Consider the following 12,272-nt stretch of genomic DNA (forward strand, 5'->3'; position numbering starts at 1 on the left):
ATTTCCCTAAACTTTGAAGTATTCCTGTGACTTGCTGTAGGTTTGGATGGAATATCTCCTGCCCGAGCACAAACACACTTTCACAGTCGCTCTCCACCCACAGCTCCAACACTGTGACAGAATGGCATTGATGAAGTGGCGCCAGTTTCCAGCTAAAAGTTACAGCTCATGCCACAGAGTGTGAGACTCAAGTATCGTCAAAAGACAATTTGTTCCCTCTGACAAAAGAAAAGGCCAAAATGAAAGGTTGAAATTAAAATAAACCACACAAAAGATCTCTTGTCGGGGCATCCAGACTCAGAAGTGGACTTACAAAACCTACAGTGTGCCTCTGTAACACAAGAGAGTGATACAGCAAAAAATTGTAAATGCTTATTTGGAAATTCAAGAGCATCCTACATCAAATTTCAGGGAGTGTATATAGTTTATATTCATGATTTTGTGGGTGGTGACTGGTGACGTGTAAAGAAATAAACAACAGAAACACAGACCAAAACAATGAAAACAAAAGCTGAGCAAGCATAATGAGAGACAGTTAGAGAAGCTGAGATATTGCAGACACTGACAAACTAAAAGGGTTACCCTCTCAAAATAGTAAGAGCAACAAATCAAATACACCACCCAAATTAATTAAAAAATACAGTTTGATGATTTAGCCATATCCTGTGGTGCAAACTTAAGATTTACAGCAGCTTCGCTGGGGCTAATATAGCTCCCTCCTTAAAATGCCACCTTAAGAATAATGTATGGTGGGAGTTAGGCAACTAACCACTTAGTTAAGGTCATAGAATGTATATAATAAGGGGACGTAGTCACCGTGACATCACCCATTGGTTTGTAGACTGCTGTTTTGAAGCCTCAAGCTCGGCATTTTGGCGGTCGCCATTTTGGTGTTTGGCCGTCGCCATGTGCCCACATTTTTGCAACCAGAAGTGACACGAGACGGTGGAGATTAGTACAACCAAAGGCTGAATAAGACATTTTTAAGCAACCAAAATGTTACAATTAACTTTCATAAACTGAAAACACACTAAGAGTTAAAGTTATAAGAAAAAAACACTCCCAGAACAGACAACGCCGCGACAACGTGGTAGCGACCGGTCAATCCTAAGGTAGCCACGCCCTAAAGCATCCCCGCTTTATGGTCTATTTGACTCTAAATGGGACCATAATTTACTAAGTGAACATCATGCTGTATTGAAGAAGACTTGAAACTAGCGATTGAGACCATAAACTCATGTTTACAATGTTTACTGAGGTAATAAATCAAGTGAGAAGTAGGCTCATTTTCTCATCGACTTCTATACAATCAGACTTCTTTTTGGAACCAGAGGAGTCGCCCCCTGCTGGCTAATAGAAAGAGTGCAGGTTGAAGGCACTTCTACATTGGCTTCACTTCTCTGACCCGGAGGTAGCCCGCCGGTTAAGGTTAGGTAAAAATTGTGGCCACAGTTTTAACAAGAATAAGAGGGCAGTCAGAACTAAAGTAACGTTAGTGGAGGTGTGTTGTTAGTAATACTCACAGACAGGAAAGTAATTACTACTGCAACTATTTATCTCTCACTGGGACGAACGTGAGGTAAAAACAGTCGAAATACGGCGTTCAGGTTACAAAGTAATCTACCAGGAGTGTGCACTTGCTCACGATCACATCGCGTTACATTGCTGCAAAACTTGAGGCAGGTTCAGCTTTTTTTGAGCTTCCCCCCCTCCTATATTTTCTGACATCATCACCCAAAATGTACAATTCCCCGAACAAAACCCTCAATTTGAATAATGTGTTTCAGTGTATTAAATGTTTTAGTCTTTTTTATTAATTCACCTTTCTTTAATGGATATAACTTGTCAGTTTAACGCCAACAAATATGGATATTTTGTTAGATAAAAACATTTTGTGAATTTTGGAAATGATAACACCTATCTATTTCCAATAAATGTGGACATTACAGCGCTCTGGAGTTATTGGACATGTTTGGATCACAGGAATCAGAAACAATCCTACGCAGCCACCACTAGAATCTAATTCTACAAATAGTATAATACTAATAATATCAGCCTGATCTTTATCCGTAACTGTGCAGAAATACCAGGTTTAAACAGAATGTGGCCTTCTAAGTAGCAAAATAATCTTTTTAAATAGTTTTATGTACAGACTTTTGTATAAATTATCTAGTAAGTGTGTTATTATGATTTTATTTATACAGCGCAAATCTAATTTTGACAACCTCAGAGTAGACAAATCAATTGATATGCAGGTGTAATGTTTACCATGTTCATCACCGTAGCATTGGTCCTCTGCATGAATGGATTTCATGGTAATCCGTCCAATAGATGAGATATTTCAGGCTGGACCAAAGTGAAGGACCAACTGAAGTCCCAAAAGCTAACAACAATTGTTGATCTGAGTGGAAGCTTTAGTCTCCAGCATGACATTCAGACACAGTTCACTTCACTCCCATCCACACCCTGACTTTCCACCTCACTACATAAAAGGTGCACAAATTCCATTGGCTCTGAACATTGGCATTGGATGTGAATCGTGTGCTGTGACAGATAACATTTGTGAAGTACACATACAGTAAGTGAGGAATGGAAGGAAACTGAAGACTGAAATAAATGAGGCAGAGTCAGGCTGAGAACTTAACATGAGACCTGAGCTCTGTGGAAAAAATGATGATGCCTTGACTGAGTCATGAGCTGCTTTATGAAAACACTGTGTGCTAAAAAATACCCCAGCGGTGTGAATATGATTAGAATATTAAACCAGTTATTACACTGTAAGCAAACACTGCTAGCCCGACAGCTGTCATGTCAAATAAAACCCTGTATTTTAGATATAGTCATATAATATTTTATAATGTCATTTGGCAGATGGCTGATTTACTGTAGCTTACTGCACATAACTGTTTCTTACATGCGGATCTCACAGCTGTAAAATACTCATATTAAGTGTTTGGGATCCTGGTCTGTGCCAGAGTGCTGTGTGTAAAAAGCTGTTTCATATTCATTTTAATGGGTAAGTTTGCCAAAATTACACAAGCAAAGTATATTCTCCTGTGGTGTCTAGCTGTGCAGATTGTTTTTGGTTTATTTGTCCAGGTTTTGAAGGTGAGTGGAAATTATTGGTGCTTAAAGCATTAAAAAAAATCCATTAAACAAGACTCAGGGCCTTATCTTACACCCGGCGCAAAGCGGCTCACAACGTAGCGCAACTTTTATTGCTATTTATTTTTCTTTTATTGTAGACGTAGGCTACTTCAAAGTTTGCGGGCCCTTTCTCCCGAAACGTTGGCGTTTTGAGGATGATGGATCAGCGCGTTACGCACCGCCTCTTCTGCAGTGCCAGGCTGTAAACCCGTGCGTAAACCTGCATTTTGCTCATATGCAGTCAGATGGAGTTGTTGATGGGACAGAGTATCGGGAGACGGAGGAGGCAGGGGGTCTACCGGCCAAACACCACATACATCTGCCTGCACACTTTCACTTCACACACGAGCAGATCCGTTTTCTCAGCATAACACCGCTCGCTTCTCAAATTTGCCGAATTCGCCTTTTAAATAGCAATGTCCGGTTAAATGAACAAGAGAAGGGGAAGTCACTGGGCCAGCCACGCAATGGGCCGTCGCACCCAGCCCATCCCCCTAAACTCAAAAAGTAGTTAACTTAAACAAAAGCATGAAAAACTAAAATAGCAGGGATCTCAAGCCCAAAAACTAAATAAATAAATAACAAAATAAATGCTGGGAAAACCCATCTAAGATCGAAAAAAGGGAAACAATGGAGACGGAAGTCTCCCGAGCAGTGCTGCCGGGAGTGCACCCTTGTGTGCACCCCATTCCTCCGCCCTTTTCGTCACCCTTAATCAGTGCCCCGTTTCAGGTGCAAAAAGAAGAAAGTCAGAAGGGAGGGGAGAAAGAGGAACAACAAAACAAGCCAACAAACAATGTGCCCTGCGGCACATGCAGGCCCACACGCAACATCGCTTTTTACACTTCCTGGTTCATGATTACATATGAATTGATTTCTTGGGGTATACAAATTACATTGTATTACTTTTCGTAGGTATAGCTACAAACGGTACATGAGAACAGCCTGACTTTTACTATGTGAAAAATAAGAAATGAAAGAAGAGACTGGAGAGAATAGGAAGATGCAGGAAAAACTACACAAGATAAAATAAAATTTCAGGAAGCTAATGAGCACAAAGAGAGACAAACATGTTGTGTCACCTGCAGGATTCTTGTTCCAGCAAGTTCAGTGGAACTTGAAGTATTCCCTCATTATCCACTGAAGAGGACCAACGGTTTTTACTTTCCCAGGGAGTGATTACTTTATGCATGTGCCATGTGTGTGTGTGTGTGTTTTGGGTGTGAAGGTGTCACCTGGAGCGACAAAATGTTTTGACTTATGAGCGCCTGGAGCATTTGATTATTCAGGCAGCTGTTCAAACATGTTCAGCAAACATTTCAATTAAATACTCTCATAATACTCCACTCAGTTCTAATAAAATAAATACAATTTAAAAAATGGGACAAATTTAGAGACTGAATGCAAAGTGTACTACACATTTTCATTTTTTGTTAAATTTGATAATACACAGATTAAATCTCAGAGCAAACGATTGATTTCTTTCTACACATTTTCTCACATATTTTCGTCACACTGAAGCTGATGATAGTTGCATTTAAGCACTGACAATTGTGATTTGTTTTTGTATTGAATAAAACGGAAGAGGGAAAAGAGAACAAATAAAGCAACCTGAACTTGTATCAGTATTGAAGATTAAAATGTAATTTTCGTACTTTTAAAATCATTCGGGAATCAGAAAAGTGCAGGTTGTTGGTCTTTCATGTACACAAACACGCGACTACTGCACTCATGCTACATGCTAACTTTTTCTAGCTGATCGAGGATCATTTAGCCCTTAAAGGGGAGAACATTTTTCAAGGACCCCCTCAAAATCGTAACACCGATTAAGCATAATGCTTACTACCATTTGTACTCTTCGATACCATTGGAACTACTGTATTTGTATTCTAAAACTTTTCAACCTACTGTAAATACTTCAGACCTGTTTGATAATGATAAACAGAAACACATTTCAATTTGAATCATGTAAACAACACTTTGTTTTGCCCTGATATTCATGGCTTTATTCGCAAGCACCTGAAGACACATGACGCATTTTGGTCTCCCGTTGCTATCACTCGATATAACGGTTGTCATATTTTTTCAATTTAGCTAGAGTGGTCTTAGCGTCACTTGACGATATCGACTGACTCAACTATTTCTCCATTCTTGCTAGCTAGCTGGCTAATAAGCTAAGCTAAGCAGCAGCAGGGACGCTTCGTTGCGTCCTGAGTGACTGATTCATGATCATCTGTGATATGTACGTTTTAATGATACATTTATGCACAATTTTATCATTTATAGCCAATTATTTTGCGGACCCCCTGACAGACTGCCACGGACCCCTGAGGGTCCCCTGACCCCACTTTGAGAATCACTGATTTAGCCTATAGCCATACAGGGACAAATGAAGCTCAAAGAGTAAAACAAAATTCATGTCCTGCCTGAGCATCCTGCTTCCTGACCTGCAGCAGTGCAAGAGGTTATAACTTCTCTGTGACCTAGATGTCAGGAACTGACTCTGTCACCCTGGGATGCTCCATAATAAACCCTGGTTGGTGACCCAGTTTAAGTCCTGACACATATAAGGAGCAAAATCTTCCTACTGGGTACAAACACTTTTAGATCTGAATGAAAACTGAATGTCTTTATTCTTTTTCTACTGAACAAAACAAAGCAGACTTGGCTTTTTGGTCAGTCCATCACTTTGGTCCAGACTGAAATATCTATATATAACTATTGGATGGATTGACATGAAATTTTGTATAGACATTCAAGTTTCCCAGAGGATGAATCTTACTGATTTTGGTGATCCTCTGACTTTTTCTGTAGCTGCAGCGTGAGGTTGACCTTTGTGGTTCAAAGTGAAATATCTCAACAACTTTGCTATGGATTGTTTTGTAATGTGATACACATATTCAGGACCCCCAGAGGATGAATTGTATCTGATATTGTCTGTAGCAACACTGGCAGGTCAACATTTTGTGCTAGGTTTGTAGCTGAAGCATTGCTGGTGGCTTCGTGCTCCCCATAGCCACACACATACACTGTCAGCACCACGTAACTTTAGCGAATTTCCGACAGGCTGTGCGTGTGTGGCGGCGGTGAGTGTGGGGTTGTCGATAGCATTATAGCTGTGAACGTACGTGTAGCAGTGTGTTTACAGTTTATTTGTCGGTGAATTAACGTTACAACTCCTCCACTCAAGCGAGCTCAACACCGGAGCCAATTTCCTGTATCTTGCAACATCGGCTCAGACTCTCTTAAGGTGGGCTGTTAAGGTGGACCAGCTTTTCTCCTTTAAGTGACGAGCCACTCCTCTGAGTTTTGCTCAGCTTTTTAATTAATTATGAATATTTCTTTTAACTGTTTAACCGATAGCGTTGATCAGTTAAAATTCTTAATGTCGGTTAACGGTTAATTATTAACATCTCTGTAGCGTACAAAAGCTGCATGCTACTAGCACTACTAGCTACTGGACAATAGCCGGTCGTTTGGGAACAGAGACGTTAATACATCCATCACGGTACAGGCTTACAGCATACAGCCCATGGGTGTATTATACGATAATAAAAGTGATGAATTACAGTAAATATATCCATTATTTACAGCCGCATACAGCTAGCAGGAAGCTGGCAGAACAGCATATTTCATATGACCGTACAGGGCGGTGCAGTCCTGCGGGTTTGATGCACGTTCATTATGCCGCGGAAGATAAATCTGGATTCGGCTATTAGTTAATTTTACAACTTTTAAGACATAATGATTTAAATGAGGGCTATTTAAGTGTTCATACTGGGAAGTTGATTTACCTAAAAAAAGAATTATCCCCTGATTTACAGACGTCTCTATATACATTCATGGCTATGAACTCATTGGCATTTTCAGTCCAAAATGGAGGCAGCGCTACCGTAGAGTTTTGCCTCGTTGCTTCTATAATCTTTGACGGCAGTCCACATACCAGTGGGTGATGTCATGGTGACTACATCTACTTCTTATAAACAGTCTATGGTTGTTGCGCTAGTGATTCTTAAAATGTTTTCAGTTAATTCTGTGCAGTTTTTTTTCATGTGAGGAACCTGACCAAAGATCACTAATGATGTACAACAATCTACAGCAGAACCGAGGCTGTGGAGCTGTATAACAACACCCACTGCCCAATCAAGTATTCAAATGCCTTACAGATTTTTCTGTACAGTGCATGTAAAATGTTAATTTCATGCATAGTGATGCAGGGTGTGTGTCAAGCTTAAAAACTTAAGGGCAATGTCTGTGATTATTAATATTCAGATACTGTAAGCTCTGTTTCAGTTATGTAGAGTGTCACTGGTTCAGTTTGACTTTAGTATCACATCCACTCAACAGTGATTTCTACTGTTATTAGCAACAACAGATCATCCTCTGGTCCGCTGCAAAGACTCTGTTTGTGTATAAATAAACACAATAATGTCAGTGTGTGTGTAGGCTATACGTGCTGATTTAATACATGGGCTTGTGCTTGCATGTTTGTGCACACACAAGTATTTGCAGGTATTTCTGATGGGATTAAACCTGATCTGTGCCCGAGGCACGTCAGACGCAGCAACCACAAGGAAGACTGGGAGAGTTATGAGATCAAAACTCATGTTCCACATTTAATGTAACAGACCAGAATCTGGAGACACTGATGGACTCACACACACACACACACACACACACACACACACACACACACACATTCTGCCACTTGCCTAATCCTAACCCTTACCCAAACCAAGTCTTCACCCTGAAATGTAATGATTTATGGGGACGTCGCCCTTTGTCCCCAAAAGGAAGGCGAGTCCCCACAATGTGACTATGTAAACAGATCGATGTCCCCACAACATCAGCAATACACACACACACACACACACACACACACACACACACACACACACACACACACACACAAGAGAATAAGGCTGAGAATAACACTGTAACTTTAGAAGAACTGGTTTCTTTATGACAGGATACAATAGCTAGCAGGTTAACCCACTAAATATCCTCTTTCTCTTTTTACAACACTTTAGAATAAAATAGAATAGAATGGACAAAATAAAATGGACATCACTTCCTCTTGGCATGTACCACCTGACTGTAAATGGGAAACCAATACTGTGATGCTGAATTTACAAAGAAGCTGGTGGTGAGTGGGAACTTATGCCTCACTGCATCCCAAACAATTTAAGGGAGCATGTTCAGATACAACAACACCAATGAGGTTTAAAGGGATAATTCATGTGTTTTGAAGTGGGGTTGTATGAGGTACTTATCCATAGTCAGTGTATTACCTACATTTTTGGGTGTATAGTCTTTTTAATTAGGTGTTTTCAGTTTTACAACACACTGCGACTTTCCTGACTTGCAAAATTATCTTTTAAATTGACAAACATTATATGTGTGATTCGTGGCGCAATTCAAACAGGATCAAAAAAGTATTTGTCTCTCGCTGATGACTATTGTTCATATTTTTTTTCTGAAATAAGGTCCCATGTCGACTGGAAGGGGCGGGACTTTGCCTCTCTTTATGGCACTGCATCATGCTTTCTCAATTTTAAGGCTACCCGAAGCCCCAGGAAGAGCGCCAGGTTTTGAAGCAAATTTGCGTAGTGGCCAAACGGTGATATTACAACTTCTGTGTCCGTCACGTGATGCCATTGTGCCCAAAAATACTTTTTCCCACAGACTTACATCGGGAAAGAGACGTCTGTAAATCAGTGGATAATGTTTTTTGAGGAAAATCCACTTCGCACTATGAACACTTGAATAGTCCTTATTTAAAACACTAGGTATTAAAAGTTGTAAAATGCACTAATAGCCGAATCCAGTGTTATTTCCCTTCCTCCGTTCTCGTGAATGAGCCCCAGACTGAGGCTGGAGCGAGGGCTGGGAGGCGGAGTTAAAGGAAACACTACTGCGCCTGCTCTATGGGCCCAATGGATGCGGAAGATCGACGGATGATCCGGGTACTTTATTACTCGGCAGTCGAGCCATTTTGGCTTCATGCGCCACTGAGCAACTCTCATAGGAATGAACGGGAGCCCGCCTCCAACGCTGTATCCAGCTCTCTTTATACTGTACATCCATGGGCTACCCTACAGGGCACTGCATTGTGTTTTCTCTACTCAAAGGGCCATCTAGAGGGCAATTTATCATATTGTCTTCATTTAAGGGCACCCTAGAGGGCACTTTATCATGTTTTATCTATCATAGGGGCATCCAAGAGGGCACTTTTGCTGTGGTTTGTTCGGACATGGGGGCACCAAGGGGGGCAGTCGCCTCCCTGCCCCCACCAGTGAGCAGCTGAGTGTTAATTTAAGATGTTTGAAGCGTGAAGAAAAATGGAGGTGAGAGGTAAGTAAGTAAAGAAAAAGACAAGAGAAGGAAGGAGATGTGAAGACAGAGTGGAAAAAAACAGAGCGAATCTCGTCTGACATCTAATCCTGTGAAGAGATGACTAAGTCTGAACACTTCCTCTATCTGGCTGTTTGGACACTGCTGTTAGTTATAGTTGACGGAGAGGAGATTCTAACGTCCTGAGACACAGATGAAGGTCGGAGGCTTTTTCCACTGAGGCAGAACGCCAGAAAGAGGCAGCAAAACCCAACATTTATTTTTACTTGTTTCTTTTACGTCATTTTCACATGTTCAGCTCCAGACTATGGGAAATGTTTCCATGAGCTACAAAAGACAGACTGTTGCATTTAGTCAGCTGAAAAAAAGTTATGGAGGCACAGCTGAAAAGGAGAAGGCAGCTAACAACTCTTTCCATGTTACAAAAACACAGCAGCAAATGGATGAATACATGAATAGAAAAAACACTGATGTGATATATGCACAGCCCAGTCGCTCAGCAGCTTGTGAAATAGTCACAAAATGTAATGTATTGATTATTGTACATAGACAGGAATCTAAAATTTTTTCGTGATGGTCAACACAAAATCAATTAATATGTAATCCACGTAATTGTGAACCGGGAAGAATAAAGAGCGGCGATCGCCGTGTAGGGAGGAGGTCAGGGTGGATGTGTGGGTCAAAAAAACACTGGAATTTTGCCCAGGAGACTAGTGTTTGTGTCCCGTGTGAAACCACAAGTCAAAGTTGATTTATTTGTCACGTAACTTAAGCACTTCCGGAGTTATTTTAACCTAAGCCGCAATCTTTTCCTAAACCTAATTAAGTAGTTTTGTTACCTAAGCCTAACCAAGTCGATATTTTCCAAAACCTAACTAAGTAGTTTTATTTTGAAAAGACTAGTGCGGAAATTGACATGTGCGTCACATGAAGCTGGACATTCATAGAAAAAAAGCAAGAAAAATATGTTGTTGAAAGACTTCCATGTAAAGCCAGTCTCCAGTGGATATAAACAGTATTCAGCCCCTTGGAAGTGTTCATGTTTTATTGCTTCACAGCACTGAATCAAAGGGGATTTAATGTTTTTTTTTTCACTCTGATGAACAGAAAAGTATCTTTTAATGGCAAAGTGAAAACTGATGTCTAATAAGTCTTCTACATTCATTACAAATATAAAAAATGGTGTTTTATTTTACACATCTGAATAGTTACTGGTGCAGCCAAACGATGTTCAAAGTCACATAACGAGTTAAATGGAGATCGCCTGTGTGTAGTCAGGGAGCTTCAATTGATGGAGAGACATTAAAGGGTCGTCTTCTTTTAATCAGTGTCACATTAATTGAATATACTTTTATTCAATGTTGTAAAACAATAAATTAATATAATGTAATGTTTATAGGCTCTGTAGTAGAAACACATCCATTCAAACCCTCCTGTCATTAGTTTCTACTGAGTCTTGTCTAGGAGATGCTGTACCATTAACAGCTGGCTGGTGTACTAAGAGGTGGAGTGTGGCGCCCTCTGCAGGCCCAGCTCAGAGCTTGGGAAGTGGAATCAGTTTAATAATGTACATTCATCCAATCCTAAAACTAATTTTATACAATTACAGTTACAATTTAATTACAAACCGAGTTATGGTTTGAGTGGATTATCAGTTTGTTTCCCACAGTCAATATGAGAGAGAATATTTGTGTAACAGGAGAGCAAAACATAAGAGCCTCATGGGCGAGCAAGAGACTCTGTAGAGGGTTAACATACTAAAAAGATGCTTTAACAAACACACACACAGACGCATACTTATATCTTTGTGAGGACACTCATTGACTTAATGCATTCCCTAGCCCCTTACCCTAACCTTAACCATCACAACTAAATGCCTGACCCCAACCCTAACCCTAACCTAAACCTGATTCTAACCTGAACCTTAAAACCAAGTCTGAACCCTCAAACAGGCCTCTGAAGTAAGGATGGACCGATCCGATACCAGTGTCTAATTAATAAGCTATATGCCTCTCTGTGTGGAAGTGACTGGGATCATTCTTTTATATGTAAGGCAGCTTGACTTAAACATTGCTTTCTTAACCTTGTAAAACAAAATGTAACAAATAAATACATAGATATAAATTTACTTCTATTTATTCAAATAATGAATCGTACACCAGCAACTTGGTCAAAAAAATTAACAGGATTGTAATTAACAGGAATTACTATTCAAGCGTAAACTTTTTTTAATGCAGCAACAAATTGCTCAAAACTTTAACAGGGATTAAAATGATGGTATATAATAATAATAACATTTTATATATATATATTATAATAATATTATTTATTTATATATATATATATATATATAAATAAATAATAATATTATATATATATATATAAATAATAGTATATAAAATAGATCGGCCCCATTGTCACCGATAGGCCCAATATCCGATCCGGAATCGGTGCATCCCTACTTTTAAGGTCTGTCCGAAGGTGAGGACTGGCCAAAATGTCCTCACTCTGAAGGTCTAAAACTCAAATTGATCCTCATAAAAATAGCTGCACGCACGCACGCACACACGCACGCACGCACACTCCTTGCTCTTGATGTAAAACAAACAAAAAACACTTAAGTCAAACTGAAATTTGTATTCTCTACTGATACGGCAGCTATTGTACATCATTTTAAATTTTTCAAAAGAGGATAAAACTTTTTTCGACATATTTGTGTAATATTGTGAAATTTGTTTAAAATGTGCACTAAATTTGGATGGAAACATACT

Source organism: Sebastes umbrosus, chromosome 1 (assembly GCF_015220745.1).
Source record: "Sebastes umbrosus isolate fSebUmb1 chromosome 1, fSebUmb1.pri, whole genome shotgun sequence".
Lineage (NCBI taxonomy): Eukaryota > Metazoa > Chordata > Actinopteri > Perciformes > Sebastidae > Sebastes > Sebastes umbrosus.